The 12,435-nt window shown below is 38.8% G+C and overlaps 1 long non-coding RNA gene across 1 annotated transcript; it reads left to right on the top strand.

The window, feature by feature from the left end:
- Positions 1–1,136: 1,136 nt before the first annotated feature.
- LOC135417142 (uncharacterized) lies at positions 1,137–9,860 on the top strand. Its single transcript, XR_010431909.1, has 3 exons — positions 1,137–4,380; positions 4,488–4,616; positions 9,088–9,860. It is a non-coding gene; the product is annotated as an uncharacterized LOC135417142 (long non-coding RNA).
- The last annotated feature ends 2,575 nt before the right edge of the window (positions 9,861–12,435 follow it).

Genomic DNA, 12,435 nt, shown 5'->3' on the forward strand with positions numbered 1-12,435 from the left:
ATCTTGACCATACTACTGTCGTGCCTACAGATAGAACAAGATTTACTTCTCTGTGTATCTTACACCGTATCTGCATTTTTCACAAGACTACTTCAAGAACCTTTGCAAGGATTATAGGCTGCCAGATCACAGTAGCAAGTAATTTTTAAGCAGGAATGATTAGTCAATAAGTGGTATCACATAATCCAGCATGCCTTTATCCAAAAAGGTCTTTCAAGTAAGGGTATCGTGGCCCCTGACAAGAAAAGAACCATCAGAGAGAGGATTTAGCTGGGTTCGAGGCCTGGACAAAATATCACTAAAATCTTACATTATCTAAAGGAGTCCCTGACTTTCACATACACTGGGCCACCCACCCACCCACATTCTTAAGTACTGCCTTCTGTTTCTGTGGAACATACTCCTCCATGCAAGGTATTCGCAGAATTTTATTTATAATTTATGCACAAACCCCACAAGTGGCTACTTCATCACAGGTGCTTCCTAACTAGATGTTTTTCTTCCATCAGGGCATGTTTTGATTTAACAGACAAACACAGGAGAAAGTCTACTCCATTATGTTGCAAGCCACCATTGCTGTGTCTGAAGAAATGACACGATGGTAAGGTTTGCAGGGAAAATCAATGGGATTCTGTGCATATGTTTACTCTGTGGTGGAGGCATTACGATGATGTTTCTGATGGGGCTGATCTACATTTACTGGTTAAATTGATTCCTGATTTCTGTTCTCTTTGTCTAGGCCACTGCATGAATCATTATTGGTACGTAGGGAAGGTATTAGAATACAAAAAGATCCTATTGCTTCTGCTGCTGAGGGTTTGGAGACTTTTTTTTTTGTGTGTTCTATCAGCCATTCCTCTCCCTGGTACTAGAGTCTGATTTTAGTACTACAAGTGGTACTGCTGAAAGGTTTAGTGGTGAAAATGATGGCTTCTGAAAGGGAAGTAGCCATGTCTTGTAGTGTTAGCTTGGCTGCAACCTGCCCTGGGGCCTTCCACCAGTCCTTCCACTTCTCTGATCTCCTGCTGTTTTTGGTCACACTCTTTGCCTGTTTCAGAGCTGTTGAGGACAAGCTAATCTGGCACAGCTGTATCCCTTACTATGTAAGCCTTGGATCTCTGTTGGGACCTCAGCTATAGCCTTGCATAAAGGAACATTTCATGCTCAAGGGTGGTTGGAGCAGACAGACACAGGGCTGAATGGCAACACTTTGCCATACTTTTCGAGAGCAGCATGGGGGAGTGGGTAAGAAGAGCTCAGGTAAGTGAGCAGGTATAAAGCAGCTTGTTAGTACCAGACACTGAACAAGCAGTTAAGAAAAGAGTGTTCTTGTGGCAAATTTATGGGCTGGGAAAGAAGACTTGTGAACACAGGAAAAACGGAAGGATGGTGGGAAGAGGTAGGAACAGATGGGTTGGAGCAGGGCTGCAGAAGGCTGTGGAGACAGACAATAGTAGGAGTTGATATATGGGTCCTAATCCCTGGTGCCCTTACTGAAACCTTCTAGGGCCCAGTTTCCAGACAAGTGTCACTGTAGCCATTTGGGGGGAGGCCATCAATGGGTTAGACAAGATGCAACAAAGCAAGGAAAGGGGGCCAGAAAGAAAAAGTTGAGAGCTGCATAAAGCTTTCTAATATTCATGTTGCTTTCGTAGCAGTCTTCGTTGCCTTTTGGTTCTTCACTGCACCTCTTTCCTGCTGTAGTTCTCCTGCTAGGTCATCAGATACCATAATCCTAGCAGGAGCCCACGTGCTAGACTGGGGTGTGCCATACTATGCATTATTGCTTGAGAACTAATGAAGCTTGTATCTGGCAATATGCACTACTACAGGTGATTTACGATAGAGGAAAGCAGATGTGCATTAATGACTGAACTGGGCTGCTGCTTGAGTGGTGTCTTGGCTAAATCCTTTCATTTTAGGTACAAGAATATTGTAGCTAATTTAGGAACTAGATTGGAGGCTAAGAATGAGAGAGGGAGTTGGCCTTGTGGTAGCATCAGGCTTGCTTGACTCTTCCATAGCTCTTTTGCACATTGGTTTTATTTACTGTCAGAGGAAGAAGTTATTTCTCAGTTCCCCAGCCCCATGGGCCAAGTCTCCCTGCTGTGGTGAGGGCTGGTCTCCATGGCTCTGGTAGCTGGCCTGTGGTGGCCCAGGCCCACAATACACTCGTGCCAGGTGCAGGACCCACAGACCCCCACATCTCCACAGCCCTGTGGCTCCCGGCCATCACTCCACTGCAACCACCTCCACAGGGATGTGCACACACAGAGCACAATTTGATGGACATTATTTATTTTAGAGACCATCCCAAAGGGCTGGCCCAGGTCCTGCTCGCAGCGGGGATCTGTGGCCTAGCGCAAGGTGGGCACTGTGGCCCCCAGCCCCGTCTCCCCTCTGCCCGTTACCAGGTGGCACAAGGCCTGCGGGGCTAAGGAGGGAAAAGGCAGGTGGTGAGAGTGGGCTGTGGGTGCGAACATGTGGCCTTTGTTTTTAAGTGATGTTTGTCCAGCGTGCTGCCATGCCAGTGAGAGGTGAGGGGGCATCATAGGCAGTCACAGGTGCCATAGCCTTGCGTTCTTGACTTAAATCCAGAATTCTGTCTGGGGGTTATTTGTGCCAAAGCTCCTGTCTGAGATAACAGGATTTAATCATAATTTTTCCATGTACATTCGTAGCTGTTTTAACTACATGTAATGTATCCTAAATACATTATTATTTAACAGCTCAAAAATGCTTCCAAAGGAGCTATTCAAGTAGTGTCTGTAAATAACACACCTTTTAAAGTTATGTGGAATTCTTAATGTCATTTGGGGACTTCTCTTATGTTTCCTTAGAAAAAAAATGACTTCTCCAATCAGTATTTACCCGAAGAATTGAAATAGTACCATTTTCGGTTGTGCTAATTACCTCTTTATATGACCAATTATGTATCTGCTCATCTGAGATTTGGAGAGAGCTTCCCTGAAAGTCTTAACAGTCCTCAGAGGACTGTAGCTATAAGAGATATTTTAAATGCAGGAGGATTGAAGGATCTGGCATATTTTACAATTTTCCCGCGTAGTACATGTACGATACCAAACACCTAGTGAGTGGGAATAATCATGGATGAGCTCTGACTTCAGGAGCAGAGTATGTGAAGTAAACTGTAACTTCCCAGTGTTAATCCTTTCACTGCCTTCATTTTCAGCCTCACTCAACACTTACCTCTTCTGCAGCTCTCCAAATTTCTTAGAAGCCCCTTTGCTCCTCCTGCCTCTTCAAGCAAGAGCAACAGATGTTTCCTGTCTGTTTATTTGTGGAAGGCAGCGAGCATTGGAGCAGAAATGGTCAAAACTTTGCTCTGTCCTGCTTATGAGTGAGATAGTGTGAAAAAACAAACTAAGGACTCTGCTCTTGAATGTTGAACACATAAAAAGGAGGCAGAGTTAACTGGCCTGATGTCACTGCAAGGGACCTTTACATCTGAGAGTGTTAAGGTAAAAGAGCTGTTTGTGGATGTCCCCTGTTTAGTCATCACACAAGTTTTTAAAACTGTGCAAGACTACATTATCCCATCTATATAACTTCATGCAATTAAACCTATAAAATTAGAAAAAATTCTCAGTTTTATAAAAATACATAATTAAATCTACAAATTCATAAATAATTTATTGCTTACACAAAAGTTATATTCTTTTGTTTTGCTAAGTTTTTTGACAAAAATAAGTGATTGCCATATTAAAGCTCGGTTCAGTGTTATGCCACAAAAAATGAGTCAAGTGAAACACCTTTATTATTTTGAGTAAGGGCTGTGAATTTTCTTTCAATGTTCATGACTTTTCTCATGCTTTAGAAACAGGCTAGTTTTGAAGTTCAGCACCAAATACTGTAAGAAGATTGTAGATTTCAGAACCAGAGAATGTTAACAGCTGTAAAAGATTACAACGAAGTTCTTAAAAAATTAATAGTTATCTAAGTTATAAAAAAGTCAACACCAACCCTCCCCCCAACACTTGGCATGTCAAATATAAAGAGTTTGCAGCCTGAGTGTTTAAAGACTGGTGTGTGCATGCAAAATGTGATTTGTTTTTCAAGTGCACCATTCAGCACATATTAGTGATCCCTGCGATTTAAAATGACATTTCTCTTTGAGGTATTTTAACCTGCGCTTAATCTGAGGAACACTCAAAGTAGCAATACCTGGAAAATGCCACAGAGGCCAAAAGTTTTCTACTCTTTTCTTGTTTAGTTTCTGTGTTTGGCAGCACACTTTTTGATCTGTTCATTTAGTGTGTGCAGACAATTTGTGCATAGCAGAGAAGTGAAATGTGAACCTGCAATCCCAAGACTTCAAAACCAGGCTGAGATACAGCTACTGTATTTGATGATTATCAGGTAATGTGAGGCTTTGTTGTTTATAAAAGAGATCTTGTATCCATTGACATATATTCTTTGTATATGTAAACTTACTAAGGCAAATATATTATCACTTGTTACCTTAGATTAATATTTCTTGGAGCATGAAAGTTTTGCACATTTTGAGGAAGAAAAAGGTAACAAAAGGGTCCAAGACTAATTACAAACAAGCACTTGAGCGAGGAGAACTTACTTTCCTGATTCTCTTCAGCCAGGTAAGCATAAATACTTGCATGAGACTGTTAAACTATTTACTTCCATGCTCTTCTCTCTCATTCTTTTCATTTCAAGAAAGACTACAAAAAGCACACTAACAGCAGTCTTAAACATCTATACACTTATTTGGTTTTATCTCAAAGACTGTGATGGAATCTTGTCCCCCTTGATGTTTAGTGGATGCAGAATTTCATTCAAGGTATTTGTTAGTTTGAGACAGTTGCTTAAATGGCAAGCATTCACCACATTTGGGTCAGAAGCAGACTGCTTCTGTCAGTCATCTCTGTCTTAACATTTTATTTTTCTGTCTCCTCCCTATTATTTCTTTCCCATTACTTTTATCACTCTGGAGTCTTTCATCTTTCTTCTCTCCCTGTATAAATAGTACATTTTTTTAGCCTTTCTGTGCAATGTTTAGTTCTTACACATAAAAATGTTATGCAGTAAATTATTGACTTTTGCTAGACTCCTCCTGATAAAATTTCTACTGTTACTATCCAGGACTTCACCAAATTCTGGAATAGTTTTCCTTTTTAAAAGACTCTTTAATGTCAGAATATGACATGAACATGTGAGCATATTTGAGAATGTTATGGTTCCAAATTTGTAGTTTACACCACTGAAGAACCAAGTATCATCTGTGAGAGATCAGAATCCATCTCAGGCTCAGCTTGGCTGTCTGAGTATTCAGCCATATGAAATGGCCATTAATTTGAATGTTGTGATCATCTATGAAAAGAGAGATGGCTTTGACTGTCACAAACTTTATGGTTGGAAATCTGTTACATAAATAAAGCTGCATAGGGGAACAGAGGAGTACTGGCTACAAAGGCAGCCCAAAAAAGCAAACCATGAGCTACCAGCTTAGAAATCTGCTAATTGCTGTTGCAGAATGGGACTATTTTTGAAACTATAAAAGCACAGAGACACGGCAAGCAAATAATAGATTCGGTACTCTTATGGAAATAAAATATTGCTGAAATGGAGGCTTCTATATCCACACTGAAGAGAATGAAAAACCAGGACAATGAACAAGGATAGCAAAACTCTTCAGTTTAAAGGAAATCATATAAGAATCCTAGTCTTCCCTAATAGAAAGAAGGAAAAAAAAATTTCAAGAATGTTATATGATTATTAAGAAAGAAAAAGAAAGTTAAGAGGAAATTAGTTTTCCGTATAATTTTGAATTTCTTATATGATAGAGTTTTTCTGGTTTTCTATTTTTTTCATGCTGTCTCTATCTTAGATTCAGTTATGTTCTGACTTCTTTATACTTGGTTTGGCCTTGCTGGAAAGAAGTTAAATGGCATGGTCAGCCCACACATCTATTACAGAGATTCAGTTAGACTGGAGTAGAGGCAAATAGCAAAAACCTTCTGGCTAAACCTTTTTTAAAGGCATGTCAGAAATAGACTTTGAAAGAAAAGGTGGAGCTACCTGAAAAATGGTGTTTGTTCCAAGAACATGGATAGGGGGAATGCTTATATAATGAGAGAAAAAATGTAGCAGCTTTGTCTCTGGCAGCAAAAATGGAGAAAAGAAGCTGATGGAAACAAATTGCTAGATGAAATAAAAAAATATTTGGCAAAGAAGCAGAGGAACACAGATTCTGAAAGAACCCTCAAGCAGCTTACTATCCTTAGAGGCCAATTAAACCTGAATCAGTCAGGAAAGACAGAAAGAGCCCTCCTCAGGCTTAATGAAAATTTATATCAGGCAAAATAAAGCCCTGAGATTATTGGCATATAAGGCGTAGAATGCTAGGAGAAACAAGCTAGCTTGGCTATTAATGATACCAGGGTGGTATTTACATTTAAAACAAAATAAATTTGTACCGTCTTTGAAGGTTTTCTGTGTCCATCTGTGTGTTAACAAAAAATCAGCTCCAGCTGACAAAATAGTCTATGTAATGAAGCAAATATGCCCCCGGGTTCCAGCTGCCCAAATCACCATTTGAAGCCATCTGAGTAAGAAACAAAGTAGAAAATATTGTCAGAAAAAATGTCAGCTAGCCCAGAGATTGTGTCTTTTAAATACTTCTAAACACCTTACTTAGCAACTTGTAATAGCAATCACTACGCTTTTAAAGACTTGTCAGCCTTTGCTTTTGGAAGTTGATACATTGCTTAGCAAGATCTTGCTAAAGCATCTGTGTTAACTGTCATTGTTGTACAGTATATTAGAAAGATATAATCATCTGCATAAACCTGTTTTATAGTAGGGTCATCAGTTACTTAAAATAGTAGACAAAGCTCTATGTCTCTTGCCCCATGTCCCCATACCTTGGACCTCCTGCTATTTAAAGAGTGTGGCAATTGAAGGCTATTTTACTAGCATACCACTTCACACAAAAGGAAGTTTACATGGGAGACTCATTCTAATTCTGCCTATAAATCTCCCTAAAGAGTCAAATACAAAAATAAATTGGAGAGATTTGTAACTCAGAGTTAAAATCAGTACTTCTCAAATTTCCACTCTTCAGACATATAATTTTAGCATCCTTAAATGAAGCATATACCAAACCCCATGTGTCTGCTGTCTTAGCTGTCTTGAAAGTCAGTTGTAGTCTAGGTTGGTAGACACTACCGACTCTCTCCTTTCACAGGGTACTCTTATCATAGTGAAAAGTTTCAAATAGACTCTTCACTTAAAAATTTTAAGAGGCAGGATCAAAACCCCCCAAATTACAAAAGGCAAAACGAACCAATGAATAATTTATATTTGATCTAGAAATAAATATCCAAATTAGATTCCATATTTTATTGATTAGCTTTCTTAGGGGCAGGGAAAAACCTCTGCATATGGGCTCAGTAGAGAAGATTAGTCATCATCCACAGGATTTTTTTTTTGTGGTTTGCATAGGATTTCCCATATTTTCTTACTATTTCTTTCACAATTCAATGGCAAAATTTTGAAATTCTGGACCAATTCCTGCATGCTTTAGGGTAATCCATCTTATCCCTCTTTTTCTACATCTACCTGTTGAAGTACTTCCTTATGGATATACAATGCTCTAATTGCTTTTCATGCTGTACAGTTTCTGATACTCTTAGAAATAATACATAATTTTAAAACTATTTTTAAAGATTGAGAATGTACATATATCACTGTATACAAGTAAAAAAATCAAAATTGGAATAAATTTTATTTGTTGCTTAATTTCTCTGTAGTAAAAACTTATTCTAATCCTTTTTACTTTATTGATAAGGACTCTCAACTACATGAAAGTTGAGATGTAAGCTAGATCTGGGTGCATTTTAGCCACCTATTAGGATGTTTGATGATCACCAAAACTTTGGTATTTCTAATAACTGAGACTGTTTCTCAAACTGTCTTAAGTCCTTGTAGAATGCACTGAACCAGCTTTCTCCTTTTAACAGCTGGCTTGCCTTATGTAAGTACCTCCAGTAAGGTGTGAATCAACGCTATCCCTCATGGATATTTTTATTGCAATCCCAAATGCTTCCTTCCATGTATAGGCATTTGACAGAGTACATTAGTCCTGCGATAAGGCATGTCAGCTAATGACTTTGTAATATGAACTGTGCATGTCCTGTCACAAAACAGACAGAACCTACAGAATATAAATTGACTCTTTGTATGTGAACAGGTGGAGGTTAAATGTATGCTACCATGTTATCTTGGTGTCTGTACTGTCATTGTAGACCTCTTATATTTTCCCCCCATCATCTCCCAGAGTCACATTTTAGAACCTAAATTATGTCCCTGCATTTGACTTACTGACAGATTCTACTTGATGTTTCTTCCAGCTGAAACAATTACAATGCTTGGCCAAACACAGTACCTGAGGATGTGCAAACCTATGTGAAAATGTATTTTGAAAAGCAGCAAAGTAAAGCAATCTTCTTCAAGAACTTATTTACCTTTCCCCTAATAGGTGGGAACCATGGATGGAATTGAAGTACTCATTCTCTGTACTGTAGCTGGTTATCAGTATGACATACAAAATTATCATAACACTTTTTTGTTTAGTTTAGTGAAATTGAATTAAGGCTTTCATTTGTTTTTATAAAGAAACTGTAGGGTTTTTTCCTTGATTTTTTTCACATGATGACCAATGACACATGGCAACAGTACTAAGGGTATGTCTGCTGTATTATAAATATACCAAAGCAGCAATTGTCCTGTAGAACTAGAATAAAGAAGTTTATATCCGTATATATCTGAAAAGTATAGATAGAATATGTATGTAAAACTTGGGTGGCAAGGACTAATTTTGTTCCTGAGATATAAATTTGAAAGGGAAATGCTAAAGACCTGTTTATCACTTATTTTTATGTTCTCATTAGAATTAAATACCAAGTGGTTGCAAAATATTCAGATCCAGAACAGATTATTATTTTTATCTTATTCACCCCTCTAGAATTCCCAAAGGAAGAAGATCCCAATTTGGGGCTTGTTTGTTTTTTTATTTTACTCCACAATCTAAACAGTTCACCTTCCTCTTAGGCCTCATCACAGAGTTGCATAAGTCCATTAAATGAAGTTCCTTGGGAAAAATGAAGATATGGAGGAAGACAAGTACTTAGTAAGGGGAGGTAAGAGTTAAGGCCTGGGACCACAGAACAGCTGGAATATGTTAGTTTTACAGGAAGGCAGCCTGGAGAGGGAGTGTGAACTGCCAGCAGGTGGCTGGGAATGGCTGAATAACTCAGTGGTGGAACTGGAAGAGAGTTCTGCCTCTTACTGTGATGACTCGGCCAACTTCAGCCTGTTTTTCTTTATAACAGGGGACCTTTGTCAAAGCCCATTAAAGTAAATTTAGCATTTCCCTTAAATATAATAGGTTCTGGATCTGGCCCCTGCTTGTTTTGACACTGTTTTTGTTCGCTCTGTCTCTTAAAACTTTACCTTATTCTTTCTCTGATGAGGAAAAGAAAGCTGGTTGACTGCTAGACAGGCTTCAAAGGGTGAGACACTGATATGTCCCTTGGACAGACTGCCTCCAAGTCAAGCAGACACTGTTTTGTTAAGAGAAGCTGCAGCAGACAAGTCTGGGAAGAAAGGTCTGCTGGGGTTTCCCTTCTGCATCAAGGAAAGTTATGCTGACAAAAGAGAGCTGCTTTTACCACAGTGATGCTTTGCTGTGCTTTGCAGTACTGGTCAATGTCCTCCAGAAGTTCTGGTCATAAAGTGGGCTTTACTCTGGGTGGCACTATACAAACACAAGAAGTTGGCCCTGCCCAAAAGTCCTTGCAGTGTAGGTATAACCAGGAAGCAGAAGACCCCATGGCAGTGCGGGGCTGAGAGTGTAGCACAGCAGTTTTCTCAGCATTTAATTGGCACAGTGTAAGAGAAAGTTTGAAGGAAGGTAACAGTATCCTTTACAGGTATTTCTGAAAATCTCCTCTCAAGCGTGAAGAGCAGTGTAGGCTAAGGTATAAGTGTTATTATTTGACCATCCAACAGGATGGCATTTGGGCAGGATTTGAAGAAACAATACTGGAATAACTACGATGTGAGATGATAAGAGTTTGGAGAAGAGTTTTACCTATATGGATGTGTGGGAAAACTACCTCATGCACTAAGCAGTAAGGTTCTGTAATCCTTGTACATAGCTATTAGGAGAGGATCTATAGAGAGGTCTAAGTTGAAGATGATATCTGAATTGTGTGTTTGACTGATCATAAGGATGGCAGTATTACAACAGGAGACCTTGTGCAAGGTTAACTTGGAGAGAGAGAAGGGTGTAGAGAATAACAACTCTATTTCAGCCATACTGATCATCAGCTAGTGATCCAGAGAGAGCTGTCACAGAAAGATGCAGGTACTGGGGAACTGAAGTAGTTTGTGTTGGCACATGTACACTAGAGGGACTTATATTTGAAGTCAAGAGAGGTGGTTTTTAAGGTGGGGTTGGGGAAGACTAACCAAGGACAGAATCCCAAAGAAGTTGCAGTGTAGGTGTGAGATTAGAGGCTTCAGATGCAGACAGGGGAGCACAAGGAAACAAAACACTTGACAGAAAGCTGGCAAGCTGGAGGGCATAATCACAGGGATTTCTTCACACAGCCCCTGCAAAGGTGCGCAGATATTAAAAGTAAAAGAAAATGTTAAACCTCAACTCAAGAAAGACCAGTGTATCAAGAAGAGTGTTGCTGACTGTTGATGCTGACTAAGTCAGGGCTGGGGTACATCAGAAAAAAATTCAGGCAGAAGAGATGAAACAACTTTAGAAAGTATATACAAGATCATATGAAGCTGAACATACTGAGTGTTGGTGGTAGTTAGGAAAATGTTCTACAGAGATTATGGGAAGGCTTTTTACAGACAAGATCTTAAAATCTGAAGGAACAAACTACAGCTAGAAATCCAATTCCCTCATAAATGAAACACTTGTCACTAATGTAATCTGTATTTCTTTACATGGCTATATCCTTGTTGTTATATTTTACTGTGTCTTTGTTACTTTACCAGAGTAGTATGTAAAATGTTCAGATTTTTGCTAAGACTCAGCATTTATTAATCTTGGTGTTTTGCCAATAAAAATATCTTCTATTTTCAGCTTTATATTCTTGAAAGTGGACAAAAGAAATGACATCTGAGAATTTACAGAGAGGTGTTTAATAGAATATATGGTTGAGAATTGATAGTTATTTTTGTTACAACTAGCCAAATTTTTTGTTGCAAGATACAATCAATTGAAACAATAGCACTGTACTGCAATGAAATTGTAGTTATCCAGTAGAGGCATTGGCTATCTTATATTTTAACAAAATATTCAGTACAGATTGCTTTCTAAGAGGAAAACCCAGTGACCTATTACAAAATAATTTTGTCAAATGTAAAATGATAAGCTGCTTGGCATTTCTGATCAGGCAAACTACTACTTTAAACTCATGTATAGATAATGAACTAGCAGTCTGCATAAGAGCTTTCATGACAGTAAGATAATAAACACTGAACTGACATAGATAAATTGGCATGAGTTGAACAAAAAAAAACCTGTCAAATTATCATTTTGATTAGGATGGTGTATTTGATTATAATGAAAACAAATGTGCTGGTGGCTCCTTGCAGCAGTAATTTTGCTGTCCAAGATGACAGAGTTAGTTCTGAGAAACTTTTTAATTGTTTTATCCACATAATGGCATACTGATCACTTTTATGTCACTGGGCAAGGAAGTAATCTCAACAACAAAAGCTAGATTTCATACCAGAGGTACCACTTTTATATTTAATTCTTTGTTTGTGGCAGTACAAATGAAAATAGTTGTATAGCACGATGGCTGGCACAGTGGAATCCATATTGTCCCTGTTTTTGAGCTGGATAGGAGAAGATACAGAGAATATGTACATATAAATTACTTGTGTTTAAAACAAAAATTTTTGCAGGACCCTTGATAGTGTGGCTATGTAAAATACTTCCCTTGAACTGTTCAGAGGGTCTGCAAACGATAAGTGGTTTCTCTGTAGTTCCGCAGGATTCTCCCCAGTGTCTCAGCAGATGCTTGTTGCCACCTATGTCCCTGACCACTATGGATGCTGTCGTATGAGTCAGAGCTTCACTCCCAAATGTATCAATCTCCCAGAGTTATCCAGGTGAGGAGTCCAAGTGGCTGGATGATGGAGCCACATCAACATTTTGTGTGTTGTTTGCAACAGAAGCAGATCTGCTCAAATCTTTGTTTTATAGCTTAATTAGCTCTGGTTAAATCTTTACTTTAGGGTTGCACTAGGCATCTCTAAACTCAGTGCCTGAAACAGGAAAAGAGACGGTGTCTGTCTCGGGTTTTTGTGAGCAGCACTACATCATATAAAGATCAGTGACTTGAACTGTGTAGCCTATTGATCATA

The sequence above is a fragment of the Pseudopipra pipra genome, chromosome 7, assembly GCF_036250125.1.
Source record: "Pseudopipra pipra isolate bDixPip1 chromosome 7, bDixPip1.hap1, whole genome shotgun sequence".
Classification (NCBI taxonomy): domain Eukaryota; kingdom Metazoa; phylum Chordata; class Aves; order Passeriformes; family Pipridae; genus Pseudopipra; species Pseudopipra pipra.